This window comes from Somniosus microcephalus, chromosome 11 (genome assembly GCF_052327205.1).
Source record: "Somniosus microcephalus isolate GS21.2 chromosome 11, FLI_Smic_1.0, whole genome shotgun sequence".
In the NCBI taxonomy this organism is placed as follows: Eukaryota; Metazoa; Chordata; class Chondrichthyes; order Squaliformes; family Somniosidae; genus Somniosus; species Somniosus microcephalus.
The window spans coordinates 176654163-176668199 of NC_140997.1; the positions used below are offsets into that span (position 1 = coordinate 176654163).

Below are 14037 nucleotides of genomic sequence, written 5' to 3' on the forward strand. Positions count from 1 at the left end.
CTTTTGGGGGGGATGCGGATAATCAAATAAGAGAAGCTATCCTGAGTAGGTGCACGTCAGCCTATGTGCGGAGGAAATTGCTAGAGGAAGGGCAAGGTCTAACGCTCGCCCACACGTTACAATTGGCCTCACAATGTGAAAATGTCGAGGAGCAGATGTCAGCCATGTCATGTACAGAGAAGGCGGAGACAGATACTGTTCATCGTGTTACACAGAAAAGAGGGTATTATGCGAAAAGCTTGACCGAGAAACCAAAGGGAAATGGCGATAGGAACGAAAGGAAATGTTACAGATGTGGACACACAGACCACATGGGTAGAGATCCGAAATGCCCAGCACGCGGACAGACGTGTCATAAGTGCAAGGGAAAGGATCATTTCTCCAAAGTATGCCGCACAAAGGGTACAAAGAAACACAGTGTGAACAATGTAGGGGAACAAAATGACTTTGCATTTGCTGTTACTGGAAATAACGTGACAGAGAGACTTACCTTTTGTGTGGGGGGAGTAAACCTGAGAATGTTAATTGATTCGGGTGCAACTAGTAATGTGATAGATGAGAATACATGGGAAGGATTAAAGTCAGAAGTGTCAGTCACATGTCCCTAAGACAGAGAGAAAGTTATTCTCTTATGCTTCTAGCCGACCACTGTCAGTTAAAGGTGTATTCACATGTGGGATTACAATAGGTAAGAGAACTGAGCAGGCAGAGTTAATTGTGGTTAAAGACCATGGAGAGCCGTTGCTAGGAAGGGAGACAGCCATGAAACTGGGAGTTTTAAAAATAGGCGCAGATGTCTCAGCTGTGGTAGATGTAAGACAGCTACTAGAACAGCGGTATCCAAAGGTATTCCAGGGAGTAGGAAGGCTGAACACAAAACAGATCAGTTTGTATATCGACCCACAAGTGAAGCCTGTGGCCCAGCCACTCAGGCATATACCATTCAACTTAAGGGGGGCAGTAGAGGCCAAAATAAAACAATTGAGGGACATGGACATTGTTGAACCTGTAACTGGTCCCACCCCATGGGTAAATCCTGTGGTTATTGTACCAAAAGCAGATAAGGATGTAAGGTTATGCCTAGATATGAGACGAGCAAACCAGGCAATAGTGAGGGAACGATATCCAATCCCCACCGTTGATGAGATACTCCAAGGTATGAACGGCTCGACGGTGTTTAGTAAGCTAGACCTGAAATGGGGTTATCACCAGCTAGAACTGACCCCTGAGTCACGAGAAATCACAACGTTTGCAGTACATAACAGAGTATATAGGTACAAGAGGCTGATATTCGGTGTATCCTCAGCTAGTGAGCAATATCAGCACGAGATAGCTAATGCCTTAGCTGGAATAGAGGGTGTTGAAAACATCTCAGACAACATTATCGTGCATGCACATGACCAGGAAACGCACGACAGACGCCTGCACGCTGTCATGACCAGACTAATGGAAAGTGGACTGACACTAAACTTAGAGAAGTGCCAATTCAACATGGACCGATTGATTTTCATGGGAATCCTGTTGTCTGAAAAGGGCATCGGACCAACAGCAGAGAGAGTGCGAGCGGTGGCAGAAGCTCGGGAACCAGAGAATGCTACAGAGGTGAGGAGTTTCTTGGGACTCGTTGGGTACAGCAGCAGATTCATCCTGCAGTTTGCAATGCTATCAGAGCCACTGCGACGCCTGACAAGAAAAGACACACCATTTAAATTTGGATCACAACAGAGACAGTCATTCAGTGCAGTCAAGGAAGAGTTGGCCAGAGCCGGCACTTTAGCATATTTTGATAAGGACGCACCAACCAAGGTGATAGCAGATGCCAGTCCTGTAGGTTTAGGCGCAGTACTAGTTCAGGACCAACAGGGGCAAGAGGTGCCAATATGCTATGTAAGTCGTAGTTTAACAGACTGTGAGAGGAAATACTCTCAAACAGAGAGAGAGGCCTTGGCTCTTGTATGGGCTTGTGAGAGGCTGCATCCATATGTGTATGGCTGAAAATTTAACTTGGTAACTGACCATAAGCCACTACAAGTGATATACGGCCCACACTTTAAACCCTGTGCCCGTATAGAGAGATGGGTACTTAGATTACAGCCGTATGATTTTAAGGTGATACACATTCCAGGCAAGCAAAACATTGCAGACACACTGTCACGATTGCTGGGGGAGACAGCAAAACAGGAGAGACATTCTCATGGCTCAGATGAATACGTGAGATTTGTAGCTGTGAGTGCGACACCAAAAGCACTCACTACTAGAGAGGTGGAGGAAGCCTCTGCTACCGACCCAGAGCTGATTGAGGTACGGAAGGCAATCACAAACGGACATTGTGAGAACTGTAAAACTTATGCAGCAATTGCAAACGAGCTGTGCGTAGTGGGGTACCTAGTTCTTCGGGGAACATGCATCGTGCTACCCACAGTGTTACACGCATGAGCCCTGGTGTTAGCACGTGAAGGACACTTGGGAATAGTTGGAACAAAGCAACATCTCGGAACCAAGGTTTGGTGGCCTGGCACGGACAAGGCAGCTGAAAAACGTTGTAAAGTGTGCCACGGCTGTCAGATAGTAGCCAGACCCGACCCACCTGAACCGTTGAGACCAACACCATTACCGGAGGGCCCCTGGCAGGATGTAGCTATAGACTTACTGGGACCCTTGCCATCCAACCACTCCATTCTTGTGGTAGTTGATTATTATAGTCGCTACTATGAATACGACATCATGACCTCCACAACAACAGAGAAGGTTATTGATAGTTTAGAGTCAATCTTCAGCTGTCATGGTTTGCCAATCACCTGCAAATCTGATAATGGTCCCCAATTCAGATCTGAATTATTCAAAGAATACTGTGAAAACAACGGGATCAAACACCTGAAAATGACATCAAAATGGGCTCAGGCTAACGGAGAAGTTGAGCGCCAGAATGCATCGCTGATGAAGAGAATCAGAATTGCTCAGTCAGAGGACTAGATTGGAAACGTGAACTTAGAAAATATGTGACTGTGTACAGGAGCATTGACCATGCCATGACAGGAAAGAGCCCGGCAGAGCTGCTCTTTAAACGGAAAATGAGAGGAAAGCTGCCAGACATCAGAGTAGCGCGCAGACATGGAAGTACGTGACCGGGACGCAGAACAAAAAGGCAAGTCCAAACTGTACGCAGATGAACAGTGGAGAACACAATACTCAGAGGTGGAAGTTGGCGACATGGTGCTGGTACGGCAGGACAAAGTGGACCAGTTCACCACTCCTTTTAATGCCACACCCCACAAAGTTGTGAGTAAAACAGGGAGTCAAGTAGTAGTAGAATCTCCAGATGGAGCACGCTACTCAAGAAACACTACATTTGTGAAGAAATACAGAACCAATGGACCAAAGGAGACACTCCATGAGCAGGAGGAAACACAAGGGACTGAGGACAGTATTGTAGACCCTGACACACATACCACTGTGACACAGGCAATACCCACTGACACCAACATGTCAGACATACCCAATACAGCCAGACCTCAAAGGGTTAAAAGAAAACCCCAAAAACTGTCTGATTATGTCACAACACATAAACTGTGCGAGAACTGCATGGGTGATGTTAAATGTTTAAACCTGGGAATTATTTAGTTGTGTGGTAAGACACAAGTTTGTAAAAAGTTTATAAACCAAATAAGTTATGCAGTGTTATTATAAGCAACTGTTTGTACACTGCAAGTTTGTTTCCAAGGAAAAGGGGGATGTCGTGTATTGATTGCGAGTTTGACACCAGTCAATACGGTAATGTAATGTGCATTGCATTATGGGAATTACCCGGGAAAATGGGAGTCGGCCATTTTACGCAATAAAGTGAACATCGCAGTTATAAGCCTGTCTGCCTGACTCTGATTTAATTCGACGTATCTACATGCTTGATTGAACGCATTAAAGCATAGATACAACAGCTATGATTGTCGTTTCTCGAATTCTAAAAGGGACTAGATAGCGAAGACCATGACAAGTTGTTTCAGCTTGTCCAGAACAGTAGACCCAGAGGACATGACCATCATGTTAGTGTACACACTACACCACTGATTGAAGGTCAGAAGCTGTACCCAGTGAGACTTACAGCGAAGCTTCTCATTACATCTGGGGAGCTCCCAAGTGAAAATGAAGGAGCGATTACTGGATGGTAAGTCAAACCAGGGCACTCAAATGGCTTGTTCAGTTAAGGTTTCTTTCATTTAAAAAAAGTTAAAATGAGACTGCAGTTCAAAATGACCATTAAATAACTAGGATACATAACAATAATAATTACAAAATAATAATCAGATTAGTATTAGAATCAACAAAGGTGTAAAAGCAAAACTATTTATCACGGCTTCATATCTTGTTCATGAGAATTCCGCATTCCACCGAGTCCTCCCTCTGTCAAGTGCACAGTATGTAGTTTCTACTACGTGGGAAGGTGATGATTGGATTCAATTTTGAGAAGGAACAGTGTTTTAGTCCTGAAGAAACTGCAATCACGCTATGCTCTTGTGAACATGCACATCGTGAAGCCGATGCTTGTCTCCAGCAGATGTACATTTCAATTTCCAAAACACAAGGTATAATGTTAAACATTATTTTATATTAAGTGGGTGCAAATCATTGCTTGCAAATCTGGTGCACGAAATAATCATTTACATAAGCTCCAAGAGAAGGAGCAGGAGAGGGAAAGTCACTTTGGGTCCAAGGACAATCCTATGTTTAACCAAAGAGTTAAATAGAATGGTTGTGCTTCTTCTTTCTAGTACGATGTGTTTTACAGCTTGGTAAAACACCGTTTGCTGTGAAAACATTTAGCTTGTTGCAAAATGTTTGTTGAACATCCCCGGAATTGTGTGCAGTTAAACAGAGTAGGGACTGTATGTAAATTTCATTAACAAGTTAATCGCTGGGAAAAAGGGAGACATGGTAAACTATCTGCAATAAGATCTTCACTCGGGGAAGAAATTGAAAGCTTTTTATTACATATTTATCTTGAAGAACATGGCGTTGTCACGTTTCAGCATTATTCCATAGGGATTGTTGAGTTAATTTATGTTATGATGTTGCAATGAAATTCCATTTAGTTCACAGAGAGCTGTCATGAACACTCATGTTATTCAGGATGTTTATTGAAAAATTCAGATGAAGTAAACAGAAATGTGTATACCCACAATTCCATATCAGTTTGAGACAATGGGGTAGGTGATTAGCACAATTCAGAGACGTTTGTACCTATAACGTTAGATTGGATTCATTGATTGAGCACAGCAGAAGGACAACTACACAGGCAGGTAATTACCGTGCCGCCCATATAGGTGAGATGGGCATGTATGAAGGAGGAGAGATTTCTGATCCAAGGTGGAGCAAGCCAATTCTAAACACAGAACTGATGGCGACATCAGAGTTTATGCTTCTGGCTTCCTCTCTCTTCCTCTGTGGAAAAAAGATCTGAGGCAAGTTGGGGAGGTTGGGGATTCTGGAACAGCAAGAGGCAGAAACATTTCACTTTTTCTCCAGCCAGATGAAGGCTGTGATGGACTCTAGGTTGAGGCATGAATGCATGTGACCTATATTGGAAAAGCACTGTGCCAGCCGACTTGTAAAGGGGAAAAGCTTGCATATATTATTTTTGATGTTACAAGGAGTAATAGATAGGTAGAACTCAATTCTGTTCAGGCATGTATTTCATCACACAAAATAAACCAATTGGCCTCGTCTCACTACAGTGTAAGGCCATGACAACTCTGTGTTGGGGGATGGACATTCCTGTTGATCAATACCACACAGAGCATTGACAATGGTCTGGAGGCAGGGCAGCTATCTGCTCACTCAGCATTTGAACTGTGACCCAAAGGGACCTAGAAATAATGAGAAGAGGAACTGTGGGTGTGCAATCACCCACCTCTCCCACCCAATTGGAGGGTAAATACCCTCAAAACATTCTTCCAATACAGAAAGCATCAGAAATGCTCACATTCACATTTTTGACTTGAAGTCACAATGGCGTAATCAGAAATGAAGCTGTGCCAAAGCCACAGCCTTAACCTTAACTTATTGTGCAATATAGGGTGGTCAGAAGTAGTTAGTCAGCAAACTTCCTATTGCAATTTTCAGCAGTGGTGGGATGTTAGCTGTGTAGCAAAAGATGTAAAGATAACAAGTAAATGAGATGAATTGTTTCTCTTTTCCATCAGTGTTACTGCTAGTTTGCAAAAACCATAGTATTTGAAAAACATCAAGACATGAATATTTTACTGAAAAACTGCAGTATTCTAAAGGAACTTAACTCTTCGAGTATTAAATTTATTTTGAAAAGGTCAAAAAAAGCCAATCTTTTAACCTTATGCCATCTACAAAAATTATGCAAGATTAATTTTGAACACAAAAGTCTAGTAATTACTGTTGATGACAATTTTGGACAAACACTCAATGGGCAGGATTTTCATTGGGCCGTGGAGGCAGGATTGGAGGCGTGTGGGGGGGTTAAAATCCCGTAATCGGGGGGCACGAACCCATCCCGCCCCCAACCCGCCTCCATGCCAGTTTCAAAGGAGGCGGGTACCCGACCTGCACTGGGACCCGCCTCCCCGAGGCGGGAAGGGGATTAGTGCCAATTAACTGCCTGTTGACAGGTAGTTAACAGGCAGGTTTTAGCCTAATCCCTATTGTTAGTGAGGCGGACTGTCGGGCTGAAGGGCTTGGAGGGGTCGAGATGACCGGTGTTCAGGTGAGTGACGGGTGCATGAGTGCAGAGGTAAGTGTGTTTGGTGTGTGTAAAGTGTTTAAAGAAGTTTTACTTATCTTTACAGCCTTCCTTCTTTCAGGTCTCGGGAGTCCCTCATCTCACCGGCACAGAAAGCAGGATGGCCGCGAGCTGTCAAAAATTGCAGCATTCAGCTTTCTGTTCCAGAGAGATCTCTAAATCAGCCTGAGAGGAAGGAATTAACTTAGAGTTCAGATTGTCAGTGTTTGACAGCTTCAAACAGCTGTCAAACGCTGATATTTCATCTGTCAAAAGTTCTTGATGGAGGTGGGACTACAACCCCGAAAGTTGTAGTCCCGCCTCCTACCCGCCTCCTCAATGAAAATCCAGCCCAATGTGTTCATATTGGTCTGGCCTCTATTCTAACAGAGCCATTAACTAACAACATTCTGTTCAATTGAGAATACAGCTTGCTGTGCCCCCTTGTCCTCCTCAACCTCTGTTACTCTCAATAACATTTACCATTCCACTCTCCCCCAAAATCTCTCTCCAATTGTCTTTCACCACAGCATCATCTTTTGTGGTTCCACCCACATCTGTGCCAATGCAGCCACCACATTTCCTCAAATAGATTTTCTTCCCATGCACACACGGTTACTTCCAGTGTCCGCCAGGGCTCTCTCCTTGTGGCCCCTCAGCATCTACATGCTGCCCCTCGATGACACTATCTGGAAGCAAGAGGTTAATTTCCACATGCATACCAATGGCATTCAACGTTACCACACTCCCTCCAATATCAATTCCAAATCTGTTGTTGTATCTTCCAGTAGTCTGCCCAACACTAAGTCCTAGATGGTATTCATTCAAGTGATCGCAGTCTCACCTCTAAATAAATCAGAAGGTCTTCGGTTCAAATCTCACTCTAGTACTTGAGCGCATACTCTGGTGATAATGACTGATTTATATTCCTTCCTTAACCAACACCACAAAAAATAGAATAACTAGCCATCATCTTCTTGTTGTTTGTGGAATCTTGCTGTTTGCAAAATTGTTCCCATGTTTGCCCAGTAACATGAATGACTGCACTTCAAAAATAATTCATTAGATGCAAAGCATTTGGGATGTCCTGAGAGATATACAAGATGCTATAAAAATGCAAGCTATTTCTTTTCATTATTGCTGAAGAACTAAGTTATGCACGTTATCTACATTGACCAAGGCAATCCTATAATACTATATACACAGAAACTTTTGATTTGCAGTGACAGTGCACAGTAGCTTCAACATACGGTACACCGTTAGTAGTACAACAACAATGTGCATTTATATAGCACCTTTAACATCGTAAAATGTCTCAAGGCGCTTCACAGGAACGTTATCAAACAAAATTTGACACCAAGCCACATAAGGAAGTATTAGGGCAGCTGACCAAAAGCTTGGTCAATGAGGTAGGTTTTAAGGAGCCTCTTAAAGGAGGAAAGAGAGGGGGGAGGTGATAAGTAGAAGCAAGTAATTCCTCAGAGAGATAAGGGAACAAAAATCAGAGTAAGAGTTATCATTGGGCTGCTCTAATGCATCTTCTAGCAGACAGGAAGCCTGGGCAGGACCACCTCTTGCTGCTCAGTTTGCACATATTTTGGAAGAAACTGGAAGGAACATGGATTTTTTCAAAAATACACGAGATGCTATGTTCTAATTACTGTACTGGAATTACTAGGCAGCACTTCAAGTTATCCTGAAAGACACAGTTACTATAGAGGAGAAGCATTGTCAGATACAATTTTAAGTACTAGCAGAAAAAAAGCATCAAAAGAAAAGGCAACGTTTTGCCCAACAGACCAGCACCACAGAGGCAATCTACCAACCGAGCTAATCAAATATCTTCAGGCAGATCGGTGCAACCGGAAGTATCTACACTCAGAAATATCGAATTACTGAAACCTTTTTAGAAAGTAGTATTTTCCTTGACTAGTATCCAAGGCAAGAAAAGCTATTTCTGCAATAGCCGTTCTGGCACTTTATTTTTAATGCTTTCATACTGACAAACAAATTGATTTTATGGAGATTGACCAAGTCTTTTTATTTTCTGATAATGTGACAGGCAAAATTCTTTTTAGTAGCTTACGAAAGATTGACTGTAAAGTGGGCTGAATTATTCTGCCACATTGCAAGAAAAATGGGTTGGCTGAGAATTGCTTTCAGAATGTGGCAGAAGAATGTGCTCACTGAACAGAATGGAAAATCGAAGCAGCATCGGCTGTACACTTATGTTTATGATTGTGTTCGAGGCCTAGTTTTAGGGAGTACAGAGTGAGAAGGCGAGAGAGAGGGATGTTTGAAAGTGTTAGCATTAAGATGAAACTTCCACTTGTTTATAACCATTCTAATCATTATGCAGTCATTATCTGAAAGATATATGCAATGTATGGCCAATTTTCATGGTTTCATATCACCAGTTCAGTTAGATAATTATATTTTACTACTTTAACAATATACCATAGACACTCATTACACTTGAGCACGAAGCAAAAATATAGATTGGAATGAGAGGTGCATTTTAACCAAATTATGTTATCAACAGTGTAATAAACTTTGATACTGAAATCAATGCTAGCATTACATCATACTTGTGAAAAATTTACTAAAACAAATAAGTTACTGCACAATAGAGATGTTGTAAATTGTGCCAATAAAACAATCCTTGTATACTATAACAGTCTTTACATACTTTGTAGTGGATTGTGCACACAATCCCAAAAATAGCAAGGCCCTGATCTTTTGTTTTATTCATTCTCAGTATGTGGGCGTTGCTGGCAAGGCCAGCATTTATTGCCCATCCCTAATTGCCCTTGAGAAGGTGGTGGTGAGCCACCTTCTTGAATCGCTGCAGTCCAGGTGGAGAAGGTACTCCCACAGTGCTGTTAGGTAGGGAGTTCCAGGATTCTGGCTTCGCGGCCATGAAGGAACATCCAAGTCAGGATTTTGTGTGACTTGAAGGGGAACGTGGAGCTGATGGTGTTCCCATGCACTTGCTGCCCTTGTCCTTCTAGGTTGTGCAGGTCGCAGGTTTGCGAGGTGCTGTCAAAGAAGCCTTGAAGCGAAAACACTGAACAGAAGGTACTTCTCTTCAGGGAGGGATAACTGAAGGGCAAATCAAATCAATGCCACTCTTGTGTACTTCTCAGAAACCGCTTATAGTAGTACTGGTAAAGGTCTAGGAGTAGATCATCCTTCATCATCTTGTTCAGAAAATTGAATTTGGCCCCGCTCTCCAGATTTTATATTAAATATTCCAATTCGCAAACTGTAATTAGACTACAAAATTCACATGGAAATATTGTAATGTTAAATTGTGACATTTATTCAGAATCATTTATGTAGTGTATGTACCCGTCTACCTTTAAGGGAACTATTGAATGTAACCGTTCACCTTTAAGAGAACTACTTTAGGTGTGGCACTATTTGTTTGGCTTCTGTATACTGTAATACCGATAGTGACCACACCAGTATATAAGTGTTGTGGCCGGATTGCTGGGGCAGATTCGCCCGGACCTTCGAATAGTAAAGACCTGTTTGTTTGTTACTTCTGAAGTCTGTGTATTTATTAACTGCACAACCCACAGACTTTACAGTGGCGACGAGTCCGATCGTACCCTGCGGCAAGACTACCAAAGCAACGAAGAGCGTCGAAGAGAGGCAACCGCCCTCGTCGTGCTGCTGAAAGAAAACACGAGGCTGCAGCAGGAGGACGGAGGAAGACTTTAGCAACAAAAGCTTCCATTAGCAACAGGCACTGACTACCCTTCTACCACGGTGCGGAGTGAGCCGATCAGCTGGAAACAAGGCGGCCGCGGAGACTGTGAGTAGGGGAAGGTGTAGAGAATATCCGGAGGATAAGGGCTGTGCACTCGACCACGGTCGAGGGGGGAACGGAGCCGGTCAGAAAGTCGGGTCCAACGGCGTCGTGAGACAGTCGGACCTCGATCGGCGGGAAAAGCCGGGCAGCGACCGCAGCCACGAAGCGCTGAGACTGGGAGTAGGCGCGGGAAGAGAAACCCAGCCGCAGCCGGGGAGGGAAACACCGGTCTGCGAGAGGGCTGGGAGGCGAACAGGAACCGTGCGGGTGGGAGAGAGAGACAGAGCCGAGCAAGGGGAGAGAGACTGCGCGAGAGCCAGTCCAGCGGCTGAGCTGTCCTCCACCAACGGGGTAACCAGAGCCGGTAGAACCGAACGTGCGGGAGTGGGAGAGACAGAGCCGAGCAAGGGGAGAGAGACTGTGCGAGAGCCAGTCCAGCGGCTGAACTGTCCTTCACCAACGGGGCACCCAGCGCCGGTAGAACCGAACGTGCGGGAGAGAGAGCGACAGAGCCGGGGACAGAGAGAGAGACTGTGCGAGAGCCAGTCCAGCGGCTGAACTGTCCTCCGTTAACGGGGTGTACCCAGCGCCGGTAGAGCTGTGCGGGCGGGAGGAAAAGACAGAGCCGAGTAAGGGGAGCTGTGCGAGAGCCAGCCCAGCGGCTGAACCTGTCCGCTGTGGGGAAAGCGTACCCCTTCCACCAGGGAGAAACGCGGGAAGCCGCCATTAGGCGGAGGAGACGACAGAAGCGGGAAACCGCCATTGAAGGGGGCGGGGAGAGAAAGGAAGAGTGGGAAACTGCCATTTTCGCGGGAAAACCGCCATCTTAACTGACATACCGCCAGTGAAGTGGGCGGGGAGAGAAGGAAAGAGCGGGAAACCGCCATTTTCGCGGGAAAACCGCCATCTTAGAAATAAACAAATAAATAAGAATACTTAAAGAAATACTGGTGCTGCTCCCAAGGGAAGAAAGATGCCTAAGAGAGGGAATATTAACGATTTTAATTCTGAAATAGAAGACTGGGCCACGTACGTGGAGCGCATAGAGATCTATTGCGAAGCCAACAAAATAGAGGAAGACGACAAGGCGATAACATTGCTAAACTCGATGGGGGCAAAAACATACGGGCTCTTGAAGCATCTAATAGCACCAAATAAACCAACGGATCAGACCTTCGAAGAGATTGTGGCTGTGCTGAAGGACCACTTGAACCCCACACCGTTGATGCTGGCTGAACGATTCAAGTTCTACGCAAGAACGCAGAGGAAAGACGAAAGCAATGCGGAATACTTGGTCGAACTGCGTAGGCTAGCGAAATACTGCCAGTTCGGAGGGAATCTGACAGAAGCGCTGCGGGACAAGTTCGTATGCGGATTGTCCAAAGAAGGGACGCAGAAGCGACTACTGGAAGAGAACGACCTCACACTGGACAGGGCTGTCCTTATAGCTGCATCGCACGAAGCCGCAGCGAAAGGAACGGCGGAAATGCAACTAAAGGCGGCGGCACTCGGGGTGGACCAAATTACTTCAAGCACAACAGAATGCTACCGTTGTGGGAAGACAACGCATGACCAGAATCAATGCTGGTTTAAGAACCAAGAGTGTAGGAAATGTGGCAAACTGGGTCACATCGCGAAGGTATGCCGGTCTGGGAAAAAGACCAACAATCAAAGGAAGCCACCACAAGAAAAGTACAACAAGGTACACAAGGTGGCTGAGAAGAGTTCAGACGAACAGAATTCAGACTCAGACCCAAACAACCAGGAGCTGGGTAGTCTGAGAATCCACAATGTGGGTAAAGAAACGGATCTACAGACCATCTGGGTCATACTAAAAATAGCTGGAGTCCAAGTAAGAATGGAGCTGGACACTGGATCAGCTCTATCAGTCATCAACCGAAGGGACTACCACCGGTTATTCTCTCACATACCTTTAAGAAATACCAAGTTCGTATTACAGACATACACGGGGCATAACGTATACCCCGTGGGGAAAATAAGAGTCAAGGTGAGAGATAGGGGTAAAGAACACCCAAGAATGAACTTGTACATATTACCTGAGGGAGGACCACCACTTCTAGGACGGGAGTGGATTACGAAAATAGACATGGAATGGCATTACCTAAAAGCCATAATGAGGGAGGACTCGGTGCAAGCTATTAGCTCAGATTCTGAAATGGATGATGATAAGACCAATTCGAATATGGAAGACAAGGCTAAAAGGGACTTGCCGACGATGGGGAAGAAAACGAAGACATGCAGAAGGACTTATGGTACCAAGAAGAATAAAGCTGCAGAGCAGAACTCCAGGTTGACAGAGAATTCTGAGCCTGTTCAAGCAAAGGATTCATCCACGACGGAAGAACACCGAGCTCGGACGCAAACTTATGTCAAAGTACGACAACAATTAGAACAGTTGAGTGACCGTCTCGTACAAGAGATGAAAAATATGGAAAAGTTCTGGGACACCGAATGGGAGAACCTGGAAAGACAACAGAGACAGCTAGCTCAAGCAGAGAGCGACCATAGAGCCATCGTGGCCAAATACCAATCACATTCCCCTGATGCTGTTCAGGAACTAGAATATTTACAGAACGAACCAAAGGAAGAGGAATCTTCAGGAAGCCAGGATTTTATTCCAGTTCTTCTCTATGACTCCTTACAAGCAGAGTGTGAGAAGTTGAAAGAACAGTATGAACAGGCCCAGGCTACAATTCTGGAGGGGGTTAACTCGGCAACCTCCGAAAAGCTAGTTTCAGTAGAAGCATATGAACAACTAAAGGTTGAACATGAGCAAGAAGTCCAAAGGCTGCAGGAAATTCTTGATGAGCTCAAGGCCAAGACAGACTCATCGGTAGAAGTTCCATCCATAGATGAGAAATTAGAGGTGAAAAACATGGCAGAGCATGAAAGACAGGATGTCCAAGAACTCATAAAAACATTGAAGGACACCCAAGACAAATATGAGGCGGCAATGACCGAGGTTCAACAACTTGAAGAACAGATTCAACTGGGAATCCTTTCAGTGGAAGAAAAGGAAACTGTAAGAAACTCAGAGACTGTAAGAATGGTCCCTGAACATGAACTTGAGAGCATCAGGGCGCAACTTTTCCGAGTGCTGAAAGCCAAAGTTCAAGAGGAACAGAAGGTGGAAGTATTGGAGGAAAAGGTGGATGAAATGGAGAAGACTCTGATCCACCGTGTTCCCAGGGAAGAGTTAACGGTCAGCCAACTCCTTCATATGCTGAAGGACAAGACTCTGCAAGGGGAACAATCTGAACACGAGCTTCAATCTTCAGGGGGAACGAGTTCGGAGCTCTCAAAAGTCACGGAGATAGCTGAGGTGGCAACACAAATTTTACAAGGATGCCAAAAGTACGTTGAATCACGTCAAGGTGAACAGAAGAATGTGGAAACCGTTACTTCAGTAGAAGGATTAAATAGCCTGATAACGCAATTCCCGATTGGAAAGGAA

General features: G+C 44.7%; 1 protein-coding gene across 3 annotated transcripts in view; it reads right to left on the minus strand.

Annotated features, from left to right (window-relative positions):
- Positions 1-14037, minus strand: part of LOC147110997 (microphthalmia-associated transcription factor-like) — a 439553-nt gene that overhangs the window by 291642 nt on the left and 133874 nt on the right. The gene's annotated exons all lie outside the window — the stretch shown is intronic.